Below are 22,485 nucleotides of genomic sequence, written 5' to 3'. Positions count from 1 at the left end.
GGAATACCAGTAGAAGTATAGGATGCACACCTGGAGGCATTCTGTAATCTGTGGACTATCAGAATGTTGTTGAAACACAGAAATTGCATCGGGATTGAATACAACAGTCACCATGCGGACTTTCCTCCATGGGAGTAATGTCTCAAACAGTTTACGCTTTGATCGTTCCCTGGAAGACCAGTAGTAGTTTCCGATGCACATATGAAGGCATTCTGTAATCTGGAGGCTATCTGAGTGTTGATGAAACACAGATATTGCATCGGGATTGAATACAACAGCCACCATGCACACTTTCCTACATAGGAGTAATGTCTCAACCAGTCTACCCTTTGATCGTTCCCTGGAAGACCAGTAGTAGTTTCCGATGCACATCTGGAGGCAGTCTGTAATTTGTGGACTATCAGACTGTTGATGAAACACAGAAATTGCATCGGGATTGAATACAACAGTCACCATGCGCATTTTTCCCCACGGGAGTAATATTTCAAACAGTCTATGAATTGATCGTTCCCTCGCTGACTAGTAGTAGCTTCCGATGCACATCTAGAGGCATTCTGTAATCTGTGGACTTTCAAAGTTGTGATGAAACACAGATATTGCATCGTGATTGAATACAACAGTCACCACGTGCTTTCCTCCATGGGAGTAATGTCTCAAACAGTCTACGCTTTGATCGCTCCCTGGATGACCAGTAGTAGTTTCCGATGCACATCTGGAGGCATTCTGTAATCTGTTTACTATCAGAGTGTTGTTGAAACACAGAAATTGCATCGGGATTGAATACAACAGGCACCATGTGTACATTTCTCCATTGCAGTAATGTCTCAAACTGTCATCGCTTTGATCGTTCCCTCAAGACCAGTAGTAGTTTCCGATGCACATCTGGAGGCATTCTTTAATCTGTGGACTATCCGAGTGCTAATGAAACTCAGAAATTGCATCGGGATTGAATAGAACAGTCACCATGGCCACTTTCCTCCATGGGAGTAATGTCTCAAACAGTCTACGCTTTGATCGTTCGCTGGAAGACCAGTAGTAGTTTCCGATGCACATCTGGAGGCATTCTGTAATCTGTTTACTAACAGAGTGTTGTTGAAACACAGAAATTGCATCGGGATGAATACAACAGTCACCATGCGGACTTTCCTCCATGGGAGTAATGTCTCAAACAGTCTACGCTTTGATCGTTCCCTCAAGACCAATAGTAGTTTCCGATGCACATCAGGAGGCATTCTGTAATCAGTGGACTATCAGAGTGTTAATATAACACAGAAATTACATCGGGATTGAATACAAAATTCACCCTGCGCACTTTGCTACATAGAAGTAATGTCTAAAAAAGTCTACGCTTTGATCGTTCCCTGGAGTACCAGTAGTAGTTTCCGATGCACATCTGGAAGCATTCTGTAATCTGTGGACTATCAGAGTGTTGATGAAACACAGAAATTGTATCGGGATTAAATACAACACTCACTATGAGCACTTTCCTCCATGGGAGTAATGTCTCAAACAGGCTACGCTTTGATCGTTCCCTGGAAGACCATTTGTAGTTTATGATGCACATCTTGAGGCATTCTGTAATCTGTGGACCTTCAAAGTGTTGATGAAACACAGAAATTGCATCGGGATTGAATACAACAGGCACCATGCGTACATTTCTCCATTGCAGTAATGTCTCAAACAGTCATCGCTTTGATCGTTCCCTCAAGACCAGTAGTAGTTTCCGATGCACATCTGGAGGCATTCTTTAATCTGTGGATTATCCGAGTGCTAATGAAACACAGAAATTGCATCGGGATTGAATACAACAGTCACCATGACCACTTTTCTCCATGGTAGTAATGTCTCAAACAGTCTACGCTTTGATCGTTCCCTGGAAGACCAGTAGTAGTTTCCGATGCACATCTGGAGGCAATCTGTAATCTGTTTACTATCAGAGTGTTGTTGAAACACAGAAATTGCATCGGGATTGAATACAACAGTCACCATGCGGACTTTCATCCATGGCAGTAATGTCTCAAACAGTCTACGCTTTAATCGTTCCCTGGAGTACCAGTAGAAGTTTCCGATGCACATCTGGAAGCATTCTGTAATCTGTGGACTATCAGAGTGTTGATGAAACACAGAAATTGTATCGGGATTGGATAAAACAGTCACCATGCGCACTTTCCTCCATGGGATTAATGTCTCAAACAGATTACGTTTTGAGTTCCCTGGAAGACCAGTAGTAGTTTCCGATACACATCTGGAGGCATTCTGTAATCTTTGGACTTTCAGAGTGTTGAGGAAACACAGATATTGCATCGGGATTGAATACAACAATCTCCATGTGCACTTTCCTACATAGGAGTAATGTCTCAAATAGTCTACGCTTTGATCGTTCCCTGGAATACCAGTAGAAGTATAAGATGCACACCTGGAGGCATTCTGTAATCTGTGGACTATCAGAATGTTGTTGAAACACAGAAATTGCATCGGGATTGAATACAACAGTCACCATGCGGACTTTCCTCCATGGGAGTAATGTCTCAAACAGTCTACGCTTTGATCGTTCCCTGGAAGACCAGTAGTAGTTTCCGATGCACATCTGGAGGCATTCTGTAATCGTTGGACTATCAGAGAGTTGTTGAAAGACTGAAATTGCATCGGGATTGAATACAACAGTCACCATGCGCACTTTGCTCCATGGGAGTAATGTCTCAAACAGTCTACGCTTTGATCGTTCCCTGGAAGACCAGTAGTAGTTTCCGATGCACATATGAAGGCATTCTGTAATCTGGAGACTATCTGAGTGTTGATGAAACACAGATATTGCATCGGGATTGAATACAACAGCCACCATGCACACTTTCCTACATAGGAGTAATGTCTCAACCAGTCTACCCTTTGATCGTTCCCTGGAAGACCAGTAGTAGTTTCCGATGCACATCTGGAGGCAATCTGTAATCTGTTTACTATCAGAGTGTTGTTGAAACACAGAAATTGCATCGGGATTGAATACAACAGTCACCATGCGGACTTTCATCCATGGCAGTAATGTCTCAAACAGTCTACGCTTTGATCGTTCCCTGGAAGACGAGTAGTAGGTTCCGATGCACATCTGGAGGCATTCTGTAGTCTGTGGACTATCAGAGTGTTAATATAACACAGAAATTACATCGGGATTGAATACAAAAGTCACCCTGCGCACTTTGCTACATAAAAGTAATGTCTAAAAAAGTCTACGCTTTGATCGTTCCCTGGAAGACCAGTAGTACTTTCCGATGCACATCTGGAGGCAATCTGTAATCTGTTTACTATCAGAGTGTTGTTGAAACACAGAAGTTGCATCGGGATTGAATACAACAGTCACCATGCGGACTTTCATCCATGGCAGTAATGTCTCAAACAGTCTACGCTTTGATCGTTCCCTGGAAGACCAGTAGTAGGTTCCGATGCACATCTGGAGGCATTCTGTAGTCTGTGGACTATCAGAGTGTTAATATAACACAGAAATTACATCGGGATTGAATACAAAAGTCACCCTGCGCACTTTGCTACATAGGAGTAATGTCTCAAATAGTCTACGCTTTGATCGTTCCCTGGAATACCAGTACTAGTTTAGGATGCACACCTGGAGGCATTCTGTAATCTGTGGACTATCGGAATGTTGTTGAATCACAGAAATTGCATCGGGATTGAATACAACAGTCACCATGCGGACTTTCCTCCATGGGAGTAATGTCTCAAACAGTCTACGCTTTGATCGTTCCCTGGAAGACCAGTAGTAGTTTCCGATGCACATCTGGAGGCATTCTGTAATCGTTGGACTATCAGAGAGTTGTTGAAACAATGAAATTGCATCGGGATTGAATACAACAGTCACCATGCGCACTTTGCTCCATGGGAGTAATGTCTCAAACAGTCTACGCTTTGATCGTTCCCTGGAGTACCAGTAGAAGTTTCCGATGCACATCTGGAAGCATTCTGTAATCTGTGGACTATCAGAGTGTTGATGAAACACAGAAATTGTATCGGGATTGGATAAAACAGTCACCATGCGCACTTTCCTCCATGGGAGTAATGTCTCAAACAGATTACGTTTAGAGTTCCCTGGAAGACCAGTAGTAGTTTCCGATACACATCTGGAGGCATTCTGTAATCTTTGGACTTTCAGAGTGTTGAGGAAACACAGATATTGCATCGGGATTGAATACAACAGTCTCCATGTGCACTTTCCTACATAGGAGTAATGTCTCAAATAGTCTACGCTTTGATCGTTCCCTGGAATACCAGTAGAAGTATAGGATGCACACCTGGAGGCATTCTGTAATCTGTGGACTATCAGAATGTTGTTGAAACACAGAAATTGCATCGGGATTGAATACAACAGTCACCATGCCGACTTTCCTCCATGGGAGTAATGTCTCAAACAGTCTACGCTTTGATCGTTCCCTGGAAGACCAGTAGTAGTTTCCGATGCACATATGAAGGCATTCTGTAATCTGGAGGCTATCTGAGTGTTGATGAAACACAGATATTGCATCGGGATTGAATACAACAGCCACCATGCACACTTTCCTACATAGGAGTAATGTCTCAACCAGTCTACCCTTTGATCGTTCCCTGGAAGACCAGTAGTAGTTTCCGATGCACATCTGGAGGCAGTCTGTAATTTGTGGACTATCAGACTGTTGATGAAACACAGAAATTGCATCGGGATTGAATACAACAGTCACCATGCGCATTTTTCCCCACGGGAGTAATATTTCAAACAGTCTCTGAATTGATCGTTCCCTCGCTGACTAGTAGTAGCTTCCGATGCACATCTGGAGGCATTCTGTAATCTGTGGACCTTCAAAGTTGTGATGAAACACAGAAAATGCATCGTGATTGAATACAACAGTCACCACGTGCTTTCCTCCATGGGAGTAATGTCTCAAACAGTCTACGCTTTGATCGCTCCCTGGATGACCAGTAGTAGTTTCCGATGCACATCTGGAGGCATTCTGTAATCTGTTTACTATCAGAGTGTTGTTGAAACACAGAAATTGCATCGGGATTGAATACAACAGGCACCATGCGTACATTTCTCCATTGCAGTAATGTCTCAAACTGTCATCGCTTTGATCGTTCCCTCAAGACCAGTAGTAGTTTCCGATGCACATCTGGAGGCATTCTTTAATCTGTGGACTATCCGAGTGCTAATGAAACTCAGAAATTGCATCGCGATTGAATAGAACAGTCACCATGGCCACTTTCCTCCATGGGAGTAATGTCTCAAACAGTCTACGCTTTGATCGTTCGCTGGAAGACCAGTAGTAGTTTCCGATGCACATCTGGAGGCATTCTGTAATCTGTTTACTAACAGAGTGTTGTTGAAACACAGAAATTGCATCGGGATGAATACAACAGTCACCATGCGGACTTTCCTCCATGGGAGTAATGTCTCAAACAGTCTACGCTTTGATCGTTCCCTCAAGACCAATAGTAGTTTCCGATGCACATCAGGAGGCATTCTGTAATCAGTGGACTATCAGAGTGTTAATATAACACAGAAATTACATCGGGATTGAATACAAAAGTCACCCTGCGCACTTTGCTACATAGAAGTAATGTCTAAAAAAGTCTACGCTTTGATCGTTCCCTGGAGTACCAGTAGTAGTTTCCGATGCACATCTGGAAGCATTCTGTAATCTGTGGACTATCAGAGTGTTGATGAAACACAGAAATTGTATCGGGATTAAATACAACACTCACTATGAGCACTTTCCTCCATGGGAGTAATGTCTCAAACAGGCTACGCTTTGATCGTTCCCTGGAAGACCATTTGTAGTTTATGATGCACATCTTGAGGCATTCTGTAATCTGTGGACCTTCAAAGTGTTGATGAAACACAGAAATTGCATCGGGATTGAATACAACAGGCACCATGCGTACATTTCTCCATTGCAGTAATGTCTCAAACAGTCATCGCTTTGATCGTTCCCTCAAGACCAGTAGTAGTTTCCGATGCACATCTGGAGGCATTCTTTAATCTGTGGATTATCCGAGTGCTAATGAAACGCAGAAATTGCATCGGGATTGAATACAACAGTCACCATGACCACTTTTCTCCATGGTAGTAATGTCTCAAACAGTCTACGCTTTGATCGTTCCCTGGAAGACCAGTAGTAGTTTCCGATGCACATCTGGAGGCAATCTGTAATCTGTTTACTATCAGAGTGTTGTTTAAACACAGAAATTGCATCGGGATTGAATACAACAGTCACCATGCCGACTTTCATCCATGGCAGTAATGTCTCAAACAGTCTACGCTTTAATCGTTCCCTGGAGTACCAGTAGAAGTTTCCGATGCACATCTGGAAGCATTCTGTAATCTGTGGACTATCAGAGTGTTGATGAAACACAGAAATTGTATCGGGATTGGATAAAACAGTCACCATGCGCACTTTCCTCCATGGGATTAATGTCTCAAACAGATTACGTTTTGAGTTCCCTGGAAGACCAGTAGTAGTTTCCGATACACATCTGGAGGCATTCTGTAATCTTTGGACTTTCAGAGTGTTGAGGAAACACAGATATTGCATCGGGATTGAATACAACAATCTCCATGTGCACTTTCCTACATAGGAGTAATGTCTCAAATAGTCTACGCTTTGATCGTTCCCTGGAATACCAGTAGAAGTATAAGATGCACACCTGGAGGCATTCTGTAATCTGTGGACTATCAGAATGTTGTTGAAACACAGAAATTGCATCGGGATTGAATACAACAGTCACCATGCAGACTTTCCTCCATGGGAGTAATGTCTCAAACAGTCTACGCTTTGATCGTTCCCTGGAAGACCAGTAGTAGTTTCCGATGCACATCTGGAGGCATTCTGTAATCGTTGGACTATCAGAGGGTTGTTGAAACACTGAAATTGCATCGGGATTGAATACAACAGTCACCATGCGCACTTTGCTCCATGGGAGTAATGTCTCAAACAGTCTACGCTTTGATCGTTCCCTGGAAGACCAGTAGTAGTTTCCGATGCACATATGAAGGCATTCTGTAATCTGGAGACTATCTGAGTGTTGATGAAACACAGATATTGCATCGGGATTGAATACAACAGCCACCATGCACACTTTCCTACATAGGAGTAATGTCTCAACCAGTCTACCCTTTGATCGTTCCCTGGAAGACCAGTAGTAGTTTCCGATGCACATCTGGAGGCAATCTGTAATCTGTTTACTATCAGAGTGTTGTTGAAACACAGAAATTGCATCGGGATTGAATACAACAGTCACCATGCGGACTTTCATCCATGGCAGTAATGTCTCAAACAGTCTACGCTTTGATCGTTCCCTGGAAGACGAGTAGTAGGTTCCGATGCACATCTGGAGGCATTCTGTAGTCTGTGGACTATCAGAGTGTTAATATAACACAGAAATTACATCGGGATTGAATACAAAAGTCACCCTGCGCACTTTGCTACATAAAAGTAATGTCTAAAAAAGTCTACGCTTTGATCGTTCCCTGGAAGACCAGTAGTACTTTCCGATGCACATCTGGAGGCAATCTGTAATCTGTTTACTATCAGAGTGTTGTTGAAACACAGAAGTTGCATCGGGATTGAATACAACAGTCACCATGCGGACTTTCATCCATGGCAGTAATGTCTCAAACAGTCTACGCTTTGATCGTTCCCTGGAAGACCAGTAGTAGGTTCCGATGCACATCTGGAGGCATTCTGTAGTCTGTGGACTATCAGAGTGTTAATATAACACAGAAATTACATCGGGATTGAATACAAAAGTCACCCTGCGCACTTTGCTACATAGGAGTAATGTCTCAAATAGTCTACGCTTTGATCGTTCCCTGGAATACCAGTACTAGTTTAGGATGCACACCTGGAGGCATTCTGTAATCTGTGGACTATCGAAATGTTGTTGAATCACAGAAATTGCATCGGGATTGAATACAACAGTCACCATGCGGACTTTCCTCCATGGGAGTAATGTCTCAAACAGTCTACGCTTTGATCGTTCCCTGGAAGACCAGTAGTAGTTTCCGATGCACATCTGGAGGCATTCTGTAATCGTTGGACTATCAGAGAGTTGTTGAAACAATGAAATTGCATCGGGATTGAATACAACAGTCACCATGCGCACTTTGCTCCATGGGAGTAATGTCTCAAACAGTCTACGCTTTGATCGTTCCCTGGAGTACCAGTAGAAGTTTCCGATGCACATCTGGAAGCATTCTGTAATCTGTGGACTATCAGAGTGTTGATGAAACACAGAAATTGTATCGGGATTGGATAAAACAGTCACCATGCGCACTTTCCTCCATGGGAGTAATGTCTCAAACAGATTACGTTTAGAGTTCCCTGGAAGACCAGTAGTAGTTTCCGATACACATCTGGAGGCATTCTGTAATCTTTGGACTTTCAGAGTGTTGAGGAAACACAGATATTGCATCGGGATTGAATACAACAGTCTCCATGTGCACTTTCCTACATAGGAGTAATGTCTCAAATAGTCTACGCTTTGATCGTTCCCTGGAATACCAGTAGAAGTATAGGATGCACACCTGGAGGCATTCTGTAATCTGTGGACTATCAGAATGTTGTTGAAACACAGAAATTGCATCGGGATTGAATACAACAGTCACCATGCGGACTTTCCTCCATGGGAGTAATGTCTCAAACAGTCTACGCTTTGATCGTTCCCTGGAAGACCAGTAGTAGTTTCCGATGCACATATGAAGGCATTCTGTAATCTGGAGGCTATCTGAGTGTTGATGAAACACAGATATTGCATCGGGATTGAATACAACAGCCACCATGCACACTTTCCTACATAGGAGTAATGTCTTAACCAGTCTACCCTTTGATCGTTCCCTGGAAGACCAGTAGTAGTTTCCGATGCACATCTGGAGGCAGTCTGTAATTTGTGGACTATCAGACTGTTGATGAAACACAGAAATTGCATCGGGATTGAATACAACAGTCACCATGCGCATTTTTCCCCACGGGAGTAATATTTCAAACAGTCTCTGAATTGATCGTTCCCTCGCTGACTAGTAGTAGCTTCCGATGCACATCTGGAGGCATTCTGTAATCTGTGGACCTTCAAAGTTGTGATGAAACACAGAAAATGCATCGTGATTGAATACAACAGTCACCACGTGCTTTCCTCCATGGGAGTAATGTCTCAAACAGTCTACGCTTTGATCGCTCCCTGGATGACCAGTAGTAGTTTCCGATGCACATCTGGAGGCATTCTGTAATCTGTTTACTATCAGAGTGTTGTTGAAACACAGAAATTGCATCGGGATTGAATACAACAGGCACCATGCGTACATTTCTCCATTGCAGTAATGTCTCAAACTGTCATCGCTTTGATCGTTCCCTCAAGACCAGTAGTAGTTTCCGATGCACATCTGGAGGCATTCTTTAATCTGTGGACTATCCGAGTGCTAATGAAACTCAGAAATTGCATCGCGATTGAATAGAACAGTCACCATGGCCACTTTCCTCCATGGGAGTAATGTCTCAAACAGTCTACGCTTTGATCGTTCGCTGGAAGACCAGTAGTAGTTTCCGATGCACATCTGGAGGCATTCTGTAATGTGTTTACTAACAGAGTGTTGTTGAAACACAGAAATTGCATCGGGATGAATACAACAGTCACCATGCGGACTTTCCTCCATGGGAGTAATGTCTCAAACAGTCTACGCTTTGATCGTTCCCTCAAGACCAATAGTAGTTTCCGATGCACATCAGGAGGCATTCTGTAATCAGTGGACTATCAGAGTGTTAATATAACACAGAAATTACATCGGGATTGAATACAAAAGTCACCCTGCGCACTTTGCTACATAGAAGTAATGTCTAAAAAAGTCTACGCTTTGATCGTTCCCTGGAGTACCAGTAGTAGTTTCCGATGCACATCTGGAAGCATTCTGTAATCTGTGGACTATCAGAGTGTTGATGAAACACAGAAATTGTATCGGGATTGAATACAACAGTCACCATGAACACTTTCCTCCATGGGAGTAATGTCTCAAACAGTTTACGCTTTGAGTTCCCTGGAAGACCAGTAGTAGTTTCCGATGCACATCTGGAGGCATTGTGTAATCTGTGTACTATCAGAGTGTTGATGAAACACAGAAATTGCATCGGGATTGAATACAACAGTCACCATGCCCATTTTCCTCCAGATGAGTAATGTCTCAAACAGTCTCTACTTTGATCGTTCCCTGGAAGATCAGTAGTAGTTTCCGATGCATATCTGGAGGCATTCGGTAATCTGTTTACTATCAGAGTGTTGTTGAAACACATAAATTGCATCGGGATTAAATACAACACTCACTATGAGCACTTTCCTCCATGGGAGTAATGTCTCAAACAGGCTACGCTTTGATCGTTCCCTGGAAGACCATTAGTAGTTTATGATGCACATCTTGAGGCATTCTGTAATCTGTGGACCTTCAAAGTGTTGATGAAACACAGAAATTGCATCGGGATTGAATACAACAGGCACCATGCGTACATTTCTCCATTGCAGTAATGTCTCAAACAGTCATCGCTTTGATCGTTCCCTCAAGACCAGTAGTAGTTTCCGATGCACATCTGGAGGCATTCTTTAATCTGTGGATTATCCGAGTGCTAATGAAACACAGAAATTGCATCGGGATTGAATACAACAGTCACCATGACCACTTTTCTCCATGGGAGTAATGTCTCAAACAGTCTACGCTTTGATCGTTCCCTGGAAGACCAGTAGTACTTTCCGATGCACATCTGGAGGTAATCTGTAATCTGTTTACTATCAGAGTGTTGTTGAAACACAGAAATTGCATCGGGATTGAATACAACAGTCACCATGCGGACTTTCATCCATGGCAGAAATGTCTCAAACAGTCTACGCTTTGATCGTTCCCTGGAAGACCAGTAGTAGGTTCCGATGCACATCTGGAGGCATTCTGTAGTCTGTGGACTATCAGAGTGTTAATATAACACAGAAATTACATCGGGATTGAATACAAAAGTCACCCTGCGCACTTTGCTACATAGAAGTTATGTCTAAAAAAGTCTACGCTTTGATCGTTCCCTGGAGTACCAGTAGAAGTTTCCGATGCACATCTGGAAGCATTCTGTAATCTGTGGACTATCAGAGTGTTGATGAAACACAGAAATTGTATCGGGATTGGATAAAACAGTCACCATGCGCACTTTCCTCCATGGGATTAATGTCTCAAACAGATTACGTTTTGAGTTCCCTAAAGGACCAGTAGTAGTTTCCGATACACATCTGGAGGCATTCTGTAATCTTTGGACTTTCAGAGTGTTGAGGAAACACAGATATTGCATCGGGATTGAATACAACAGTCTCCATGTGCACTTTCCTACATAGGAGTAATGTCTCAAATAGTCTACGCTTTGATCGTTCCCTGGAATACCAGTAGAAGTATAAGATGCACACCTGGAGGCATTCTGTAATCTGTGGACTATCAGAATGTTGTTGAAACACAGAAATTGCATCGGGATTGAATACAACAGTCACCATGCGGACTTTCCTCCATGGGAGTAATGTCTCAAACAGTCTACGCTTTGATCGTTCCCTGGAAGACCAGTAGTAGTTTCCGATGCACATCTGGAGGCATTCTGTAATCGTTGGACTATCAGAGAGTTGTTGAAACACTGAAATTGCATCGGGATTGAATACAACAGTCACCATGCGCACTTTGCTCCATGGGAGTAATGTCTCAAACAGTCTACGCTTTGATCGTTCCCTGGAAGACCAGTAGTAGTTTCCGATGCACATATGAAGGCATTCTGTAATCTGGAGACTATCTGAGTGTTGATGAAACACAGATATTGCATCGGGATTGAATACAACAGCCACCATGCACACTTTCCTACATAGGAGTAATGTCTCAACCAGTCTACCCTTTGATCGTTCCCTGGAAGACCAGTAGTAGTTTCCGATGCACATCTGGAGGCAATCTGTAATCTGTTTACTATCAGAGTGTTGTTGAAACACAGAAATTGCATCGGGATTGAATACAACAGTCACCATGCGGACTTTCATCCATGGCAGTAATGTCTCAAACAGTCTACGCTTTGATCGCTCCCTGGAAGACCAGTAGTAGTTTCCGATGCACATCTGGAGGCATTCTGTAGTCTGTGGACTATCAGAGTGTTAATATAACACAGAAATTACATCGGGATTGAATACAAAAGTCACCCTGCGCACTTTGCTACATAGAAGTAATGTCTAAAAAAGTCTACGCTTTGATCGTTCCCTGGAAGACCAGTAGTAGTTTCCGATGCACATCTGGAGGCAGTCTGTAATTTGTGGACTATCAGACTGTTGATGAAACACAGAAATTGCATCGGGATTGAATACAACAGTCACCATGCGCATTTTTCCCCACGGGAGTAATATTTCAAACAGTCTCTGAATTGATCGTTCCCTCGCTGACTAGTAGTAGCTTCCGATGCACATCTGGAGGCATTCTGTAATCTGTGGACCTTCAAAGTTGTGATGAAACACAGAAAATGCATCGTGATTGAATACAACAGTCACCACGTGCTTTCCTCCATGGGAGTAATGTCTCAAACAGTCTACGCTTTGATCGCTCCCTGGATGACCAGTAGTAGTTTCCGATGCACATCTGGAGGCATTCTGTAATCTGTTTACTATCAGAGTGTTGTTGAAACACAGAAATTGCATCGGGATTGAATACAACAGGCACCATGCGTACATTTCTCCATTGCAGTAATGTCTCAAACTGTCATCGCTTTGATCGTTCCCTCAAGACCAGTAGTAGTTTCCGATGCACATCTGGAGGCATTCTTTAATCTGTGGACTATCCGAGTGCTAATGAAACTCAGAAATTGCATCGCGATTGAATAGAACAGTCACCATGGCCACTTTCCTCCATGGGAGTAATGTCTCAAACAGTCTACGCTTTGATCGTTCGCTGGAAGACCAGTAGTAGTTTCCGATGCACATCTGGAGGCATTCTGTAATCTGTTTACTAACAGAGTGTTGTTGAAACACAGAAATTGCATCGGGATGAATACAACAGTCACCATGCGGACTTTCCTCCATGGGAGTAATGTCTCAAACAGTCTACGCTTTGATCGTTCCCTCAAGACCAATAGTAGTTTCCGATGCACATCAGGAGGCATTCTGTAATCAGTGGACTATCAGAGTGTTAATATAACACAGAAATTACATCGGGATTGAATACAAAAGTCACCCTGCGCACTTTGCTACATAGAAGTAATGTCTAAAAAAGTCTACGCTTTGATCGTTCCCTGGAGTACCAGTAGTAGTTTCCGATGCACATCTGGAAGCATTCTGTAATCTGTGGACTATCAGAGTGTTGATGAAACACAGAAATTGTATCGGGATTAAATACAACACTCACTATGAGCACTTTCCTCCATGGGAGTAATGTCTCAAACAGGCTACGCTTTGATCGTTCCCTGGAAGACCATTTGTAGTTTATGATGCACATCTTGAGGCATTCTGTAATCTGTGGACCTTCAAAGTGTTGATGAAACACAGAAATTGCATCGGGATTGAATACAACAGGCACCATGCGTACATTTCTCCATTGCAGTAATGTCTCAAACAGTCATCGCTTTGATCGTTCCCTCAAGACCAGTAGTAGTTTCCGATGCACATCTGGAGGCATTCTTTAATCTGTGGATTATCCGAGTGCTAATGAAACGCAGAAATTGCATCGGGATTGAATACAACAGTCACCATGACCACTTTTCTCCATGGTAGTAATGTCTCAAACAGTCTACGCTTTGATCGTTCCCTGGAAAACCAGTAGTAGTTTCCGATGCACATCTGGAGGCAATCTGTAATCTGTTTACTATCAGAGTGTTGTTGAAACACAGAAATTGCATCGGGATTGAATACAACAGTCACCATGCCGACTTTCATCCATGGCAGTAATGTCTCAAACAGTCTACGCTTTAATCGTTCCCTGGAGTACCAGTAGAAGTTTCCGATGCACATCTGGAAGCATTCTGTAATCTGTGGACTATCAGAGTGTTGATGAAACACAGAAATTGTATCGGGATTGGATAAAACAGTCACCATGCGCACTTTCCTCCATGGGATTAATGTCTCAAACAGATTACGTTTTGAGTTCCCTGGAAGACCAGTAGTAGTTTCCGATACACATCTGGAGGCATTCTGTAATCTTTGGACTTTCAGAGTGTTGAGGAAACACAGATATTGCATCGGGATTGAATACAACAATCTCCATGTGCACTTTCCTACATAGGAGTAATGTCTCAAATAGTCTACGCTTTGATCGTCCCCTGGAATACCAGTAGAAGTATAAGATGCACACCTGGAGGCATTCTGTAATCTGTGGACTATCAGAATGTTGTTGAAACACAGAAATTGCATCGGGATTGAATACAACAGTCACCATGCGGACTTTCCTCCATGGGAGTAATGTCTCAAACAGTCTACGCTTTGATCGTTCCCTGGAAGACCAGTAGTAGTTTCCGATGCACATCTGGAGGCATTCTGTAATCGTTGGACTATCAGAGAGTTGTTGAAACACTGAAATTGCATCGGGATTGAATACAACAGTCACCATGCGCACTTTGCTCCATGGGAGTAATGTCTCAAACAGTCTACGCTTTGATCGTTCCCTGGAAGACCAGTAGTAGTTTCCGATGCACATATGAAGGCATTCTGTAATCTGGAGACTATCTGAGTGTTGATGAAACACAGATATTGCATCGGGATTGAATACAACAGCCACCATGCACACTTTCCTACATAGGAGTAATGTCTCAACCAGTCTACCCTTTGATCGTTCCCTGGAAGACCAGTAGTAGTTTCCGATGCACATCTGGAGGCAATCTGTAATCTGTTTACTATCAGAGTGTTGTTGAAACACAGAAATTGCATCGGGATTGAATACAACAGTCACCATGCGGACTTTCATCCATGGCAGTAATGTCTCAAACAGTCTACGCTTTGATCGTTCCCTGGAAGACGAGTAGTAGGTTCCGATGCACATCTGGAGGCATTCTGTAGTCTGTGGACTATCAGAGTGTTAATATAACACAGAAATTACATCGGGATTGAATACAAAAGTCACCCTGCGCACTTTGCTACATAAAAGTAATGTCTAAAAAAGTCTACGCTTTGATCGTTCCCTGGAAGACCAGTAGTACTTTCCGATGCACATCTGGAGGCAATCTGTAATCTGTTTACTATCAGAGTGTTGTTGAAACACAGAAGTTGCATCGGGATTGAATACAACAGTCACCATGCGGACTTTCATCCATGGCAGTAATGTCTCAAACAGTCTACGCTTTGATCGTTCCCTGGAAGACCAGTAGTAGGTTCCGATGCACATCTGGAGGCATTCTGTAGTCTGTGGACTATCAGAGTGTTAATATAACACAGAAATTACATCGGGATTGAATACAAAAGTCACCCTGCGCACTTTGCTACATAGGAGTAATGTCTCAAATAGTCTACGCTTTGATCGTTCCCTGGAATACCAGTACTAGTTTAGGATGCACACCTGGAGGCATTCTGTAATCTGTGGACTATCGGAATGTTGTTGAATCACAGAAATTGCATCGGGATTGAATACAACAGTCACCATGCGGACTTTCCTCCATGGGAGTAATGTCTCAAACAGTCTACGCTTTGATCGTTCCCTGGAAGACCAGTAGTAGTTTCCGATGCACATCTGGAGGCATTCTGTAATCGTTGGACTATCAGAGAGTTGTTGAAACAATGAAATTGCATCGGGATTGAATACAACAGTCACCATGCGCACTTTGCTCCATGGGAGTAATGTCTCAAACAGTCTACGCTTTGATCGTTCCCTGGAGTACCAGTAGAAGTTTCCGATGCACATCTGGAAGCATTCTGTAATCTGTGGACTATCAGAGTGTTGATGAAACACAGAAATTGTATCGGGATTGGATAAAACAGTCACCATGCGCACTTTCCTCCATGGGAGTAATGTCTCAAACAGATTACGTTTAGAGTTCCCTGGAAGACCAGTAGTAGTTTCCGATACACATCTGGAGGCATTCTGTAATCTTTGGACTTTCAGAGTGTTGAGGAAACACAGATATTGCATCGGGATTGAATACAACAGTCTCCATGTGCACTTTCCTACATAGGAGTAATGTCTCAAATAGTCTACGCTTTGATCGTTCCCTGGAATACCAGTAGAAGTATAGGATGCACACCTGGAGGCATTCTGTAATCTGTGGACTATCAGAATGTTGTTGAAACACAGAAATTGCATCGGGATTGAATACAACAGTCACCATGCGGACTTTCCTCCATGGGAGTAATGTCTCAAACAGTCTACGCTTTGATCGTTCCCTGGAAGACCAGTAGTAGTTTCCGATGCACATATGAAGGCATTCTGTAATCTGGAGGCTATCTGAGTGTTGATGAAACACAGATATTGCATCGGGATTGAATACAACAGCCACCATGCACACTTTCCTACATAGGAGTAATGTCTTAACCAGTCTACCCTTTGATCGTTCCCTGGAAGACCAGTAGTAGTTTCCGATGCACATCTGGAGGCAGTCTGTAATTTGTGGACTATCAGACTGTTGATGAAACACAGAAATTGCATCGGGATTGAATACAACAGTCACCATGCGCATTTTTCCCCACGGGAGTAATATTTCAAACAGTCTCTGAATTGATCGTTCCCTCGCTGACTAGTAGTAGCTTCCGATGCACATCTGGAGGCATTCTGTAATCTGTGGACCTTCAAAGTTGTGATGAAACACAGAAAATGCATCGTGATTGAATACAACAGTCACCACGTGCTTTCCTCCATGGGAGTAATGTCTCAAACAGTCTACGCTTTGATCGCTCCCTGGATGACCAGTAGTAGTTTCCGATGCACATCTGGAGGCATTCTGTAATCTGTTTACTATCAGAGTGTTGTTGAAACACAGAAATTGCATCGGGATTGAATACAACAGGCACCATGCGTACATTTCTCCATTGCAGTAATGTCTCAAACTGTCATCGCTTTGATCGTTCCCTCAAGACCAGTAGTAGTTTCCGATGCACATCTGGAGGCATTCTTTAATCTGTGGACTATCCGAGTGCTAATGAAACTCAGAAATTGCATCGCGATTGAATAGAACAGTCACCATGGCCACTTTCCTCCATGGGAGTAATGTCTCAAACAGTCTACGCTTTGATCGTTCGCTGGAAGACCAGTAGTAGTTTCCGATGCACATCTGGAGGCATTCTGTAATCTGTTTACTAACAGAGTGTTGTTGAAACACAGAAATTGCATCGGGATGAATACAACAGTCACCATGCGGACTTTCCTCCATGGGAGTAATGTCTCAAACAGTCTACGCTTTGATCGTTCCCTCAAGACCAATAGTAGTTTCCGATGCACATCAGGAGGCATTCTGTAATCAGTGGACTATCAGAGTGTTAATATAACACAGAAATTACATCGGGATTGAATACAAAAGTCACCCTGCGCACTTTGCTACATAGAAGTAATGTCTAAAAAAGTCTACGCTTTGATCGTTCCCTGGAGTACCAGTAGTAGTTTCCGATGCACATCTGGAAGCATTCTGTAATCTGTGGACTATCAGAGTGTTGATGAAACACAGAAATTGTATCGGGATTGAATACAACAGTCACCATGAACACTTTCCTCCATGGGAGTAATGTCTCAAACAGTTTACGCTTTGAGTTCCCTGGAAGACCAGTAGTAGTTTCCGATGCACATCTGGAGGCATTGTGTAATCTGTGTACTATCAGAGTGTTGATGAAACACAGAAATTGCATCGGGATTGAATACAACAGTCACCATGCCCATTTTCCTCCAGATGAGTAATGTCTCAAACAGTCTCTACTTTGATCGTTCCCTGGAAGATCAGTAGTAGTTTCCGATGCATATCTGGAGGCATTCGGTAATCTGTTTACTATCAGAGTGTTGTTGAAACACATAAATTGCATCGGGATTAAATACAACACTCACTATGAGCACTTTCCTCCATGGGAGTAATGTCTCAAACAGGCTACGCTTTGATCGTTCCCTGGAAGACCATTAGTAGTTTATGATGCACATCTTGAGGCATTCTGTAATCTGTGGACCTTCAAAGTGTTGATGAAACACAGAAATTGCATCGGGATTGAATACAACAGGCACCATGCGTACATTTCTCCATTGCAGTAATGTCTCAAACAGTCATCGCTTTGATCGTTCCCTCAAGACCAGTAGTAGTTTCCGATGCACATCTGGAGGCATTCTTTAATCTGTGGATTATCCGAGTGCTAATGAAACACAGAAATTGCATCGGGATTGAATACAACAGTCACCATGACCACTTTTCTCCATGGGAGTAATGTCTCAAACAGTCTACGCTTTGATCGTTCCCTGGAAGACCAGTAGTACTTTCCGATGCACATCTGGAGGTAATCTGTAATCTGTTTACTATCAGAGTGTTGTTGAAACACAGAAATTGCATCGGGATTGAATACAACAGTCACCATGCGGACTTTCATCCATGGCAGAAATGTCTCAAACAGTCTACGCTTTGATCGTTCCCTGGAAGACCAGTAGTAGGTTCCGATGCACATCTGGAGGCATTCTGTAGTCTGTGGACTATCAGAGTGTTAATATAACACAGAAATTTCATCGGGATTGAATACAAAAGTCACCCTGCGCACTTTGCTACATAGAAGTTATGTCTAAAAAAGTCTACGCTTTGATCGTTCCCTGGAGTACCAGTAGAAGTTTCCGATGCACATCTGGAAGCATTCTGTAATCTGTGGACTATCAGAGTGTTGATGAAACACAGAAATTGTATCGGGATTGGATAAAACAGTCACCATGCGCACTTTCCTCCATGGGATTAATGTCTCAAACAGATTACGTTTTGAGTTCCCTAAAGGACCAGTAGTAGTTTCCGATACACATCTGGAGGCATTCTGTAATCTTTGGACTTTCAGAGTGTTGAGGAAACACAGATATTGCATCGGGATTGAATACAACAGTCTCCATGTGCACTTTCCTACATAGGAGTAATGTCTCAAATAGTCTACGCTTTGATCGTTCCCTGGAATACCAGTAGAAGTATAAGATGCACACCTGGAGGCATTCTGTAATCTGTGGACTATCAGAATGTTGTTGAAACACAGAAATTGCATCGGGATTGAATACAACAGTCACCATGCGGACTTTCCTCCATGGGAGTAATGTCTCAAACAGTCTACGCTTTGATCGTTCCCTGGAAGACCAGTAGTAGTTTCCGATGCACATCTGGAGGCATTCTGTAATCGTTGGACTATCAGAGAGTTGTTGAAACACTGAAATTGCATCGGGATTGAATACAACAGTCACCATGCGCACTTTGCTCCATGGGAGTAATGTCTCAAACAGTCTACGCTTTGATCGTTCCCTGGAAGACCAGTAGTAGTTTCCGATGCACATATGAAGGCATTCTGTAATCTGGAGACTATCTGAGTGTTGATGAAACACAGATATTGCATCGGGATTGAATACAACAGCCACCATGCACACTTTCCTACATAGGAGTAATGTCTCAACCAGTCTACCCTTTGATCGTTCCCTGGAAGACCAGTAGTAGTTTCCGATGCACATCTGGAGGCAATCTGTAATCTGTTTACTATCAGAGTGTTGTTGAAACACAGAAATTGCATCGGGATTGAATACAACAGTCACCATGCGGACTTTCATCCATGGCAGTAATGTCTCAAACAGTCTACGCTTTGATCGCTCCCTGGAAGACCAGTAGTAGTTTCCGATGCACATCTGGAGGCATTCTGTAGTCTGTGGACTATCAGAGTGTTAATATAACACAGAAATTACATCGGGATTGAATACAAAAGTCACCCTGCGCACTTTGCTACATAGAAGTAATGTCTAAAAAAGTCTACGCTTTGATCGTTCCCTGGAAGACCAGTAGTAGTTTCCGATGCACATCTGGAGGCAATCTGTAATCTGTTTACTATCAGAGTGTTGTTGAAACACAGAAGTTGCATCGGGATTGAATACAACAGTCACCATGCGGACTTTCATCCATGGCAGTAATGTCTCAAACAGTCTACGCTTTGATCGTTCCCTGGAAGACCATTAGTAGGTTCCGATGCACATCTGGAGGCATTCTGTAGTCTCTGGACTATCAGAGTGTTAATATAACACAGAAATTACATCGGGATTGAATACAAAAGTCACCCTGCGCACTTTGCTACATAGGAGTAATGTCTCAAATAGTCTACGCTTTGATAGTTCCCTGGAATACCAGTACTAGTTTAGGATGCACACCTGGAGGCATTCTGTAATCTGTGGACTATCAGAATGTTGTTGAATCACAGAAATTGCATCGGGATTGAATACAACAGTCACCATGCGGACTTTCCTCCATGGGAGTAATGTCTCAAACAGTCTACGCTTTGATCGTTCCCTGGAAGACCAGTAGTAGTTTCCGATGCACATCTGGAGGCATTCTGTAATCGTTGGACTATCAGAGAGTTGTTGAAACAATGAAATTGCATCGGGATTGAATACAACAGTCACCATGCGCACTTTGCTCCATGGGAGTAATGTCTCAAACAGTCTACGCTTTGATCGTTCCCTGGAAGACCAGTAGTAGTTTCCGATGCACATTTGGAGGCATTATGTAATCTGTGGACTATCAGAGTGTTGTTGAAACACTGAAATTGCATCGGGATTGAATACAACAGTCACCATGACCACTTTCCTCCATGGGAGTAATGTCTCAAACTTTCTACGCTTTGATCGTTCCCTGGAAGACCAGTAGTAGTTTCCGATGCACATCTGGAGGCATTCTGTAATCTGTGGACCTTCAAAGTGTTGATGAAACACAGAAATTGCATCGGGATTGAATACAACAAGCACCATGCGTACATTTCTCCATTGGAGTAATGTATCAAATTGTCATCGCTTTGATCGTTCCCTCAAGACCAGTAGTAGATTCCGATTCACATCTGGAGGCATTCTTCAATCTGTGGACTATCCGAGTGCTAATGAAACACAGAAATAGCATCGGCATTGAATACAACAGTCACCATGACCACTTTCCCCCATGGGAGTAATGTCTCAATCAGTCTACGCTTTGACCGTTCCCTGGAAGACCAGTAGTAGTTTCCGATGCACATCTGGAGGCAATCTGTAATCTGTTTACTATCAGAGTGTTGTTGAAACACAGAAATTGCATCGGGATTGAATACAACAGTCACCATGCGCACTTTGCTCCATGGGAGTAATGTCTCAAACAGTCTACGCTTTGTCGTTCCCTGGAAGACCAGTAGTAGTTTCTGATGCACATATGGCGGCATTCTGTAATCTGGGGACTATCTGAGTGTTGATGAAACACAGATATTGCGTCGGGATTGAATACAACAGCCACCATGCGCACTTTCCTACATAGGAGGAATGTCTCAAATAGTCTACCCTTTGATCGTTCCCTGGAAGACCAGTAGCAGTTTCCGATTCACATCTGGAGGCATTCTGTAGTCTGCGGACTAACTGAGTGTTGATGAAACACTGAAATTGCATCGGGATTGAGTACAACAGTCACCATGACCACTTTCCTCCATGGGAGTAATGTCTCAAACTTTCTACGCTTTGATCGTTCCCTGGAAGACCAGTAGTAGTTTCCGATGCACATCTGGAGGCATTCTGTAATCTGTGGACCTTCAAAGTGTTGATGAAACACAGAAATTGCATCGGGATTGAATACAACAAGCACCATGCGTACATTTCTCCATTGGAGTAATGTATCAAATTGTCATCGCTTTGATCGTTCCCTCAAGACCAGTAGTAGATTCCGATTCACATCTGGAGGCATTCTTCAATCTGTGGACTATCCGAGTGCTAATGAAACACAGAAATAGCATCGGCATTGAATACAACAGTCACCATGACCACTTTCCCCCATGGGAGTAATGTCTCAATCAGTCTACGCTTTGATCGTTCCCTGGAAGACCAGTAGCAGTTTCCGATGCACATTTGGAGGCATTCTGTAGTCTGCGGACTAACTGAGTGTTGATGAAACACAGAAATTGCATCGGGATTGAATACAACAGTCACCATGCGCACTTTCTTTAACTGGAGTAATGTCTCAAACAGTCTATGCTTTGATCGTTTCCTCGAAGACCAGTAGTAGTTTCCGATGCACATCTGGAGCCTTTCGGTAATCTGTGGACCTTCAAAGTGTTGATGAAACACGGAAATTGCATCGTGATTGAATACAACAGTCACCATGCGCACTTTCCTCCATGGGAGTAATGCCTCAAACAGTCTATGCTTTGATCGTTCCCAGGAAGACCAGTAGTAGTTTCCGATGCACATCCGGAGGAATCTGTAATCTGTGGACTATCAGAGTGTTGATGAAACACAGAAATTGCATCGGGATTGAATACAACAGTCACCATGCGCATTTTTCCCCACGGGAGTAA

This window comes from Schistocerca gregaria, chromosome 3, assembly GCF_023897955.1.
Source record: "Schistocerca gregaria isolate iqSchGreg1 chromosome 3, iqSchGreg1.2, whole genome shotgun sequence".
Taxonomy (NCBI): Eukaryota; Metazoa; Arthropoda; class Insecta; order Orthoptera; family Acrididae; genus Schistocerca; species Schistocerca gregaria.
The sequence above is the reverse complement of the archived record's forward strand: the minus strand, read 5'-3'. Positions refer to the sequence as shown.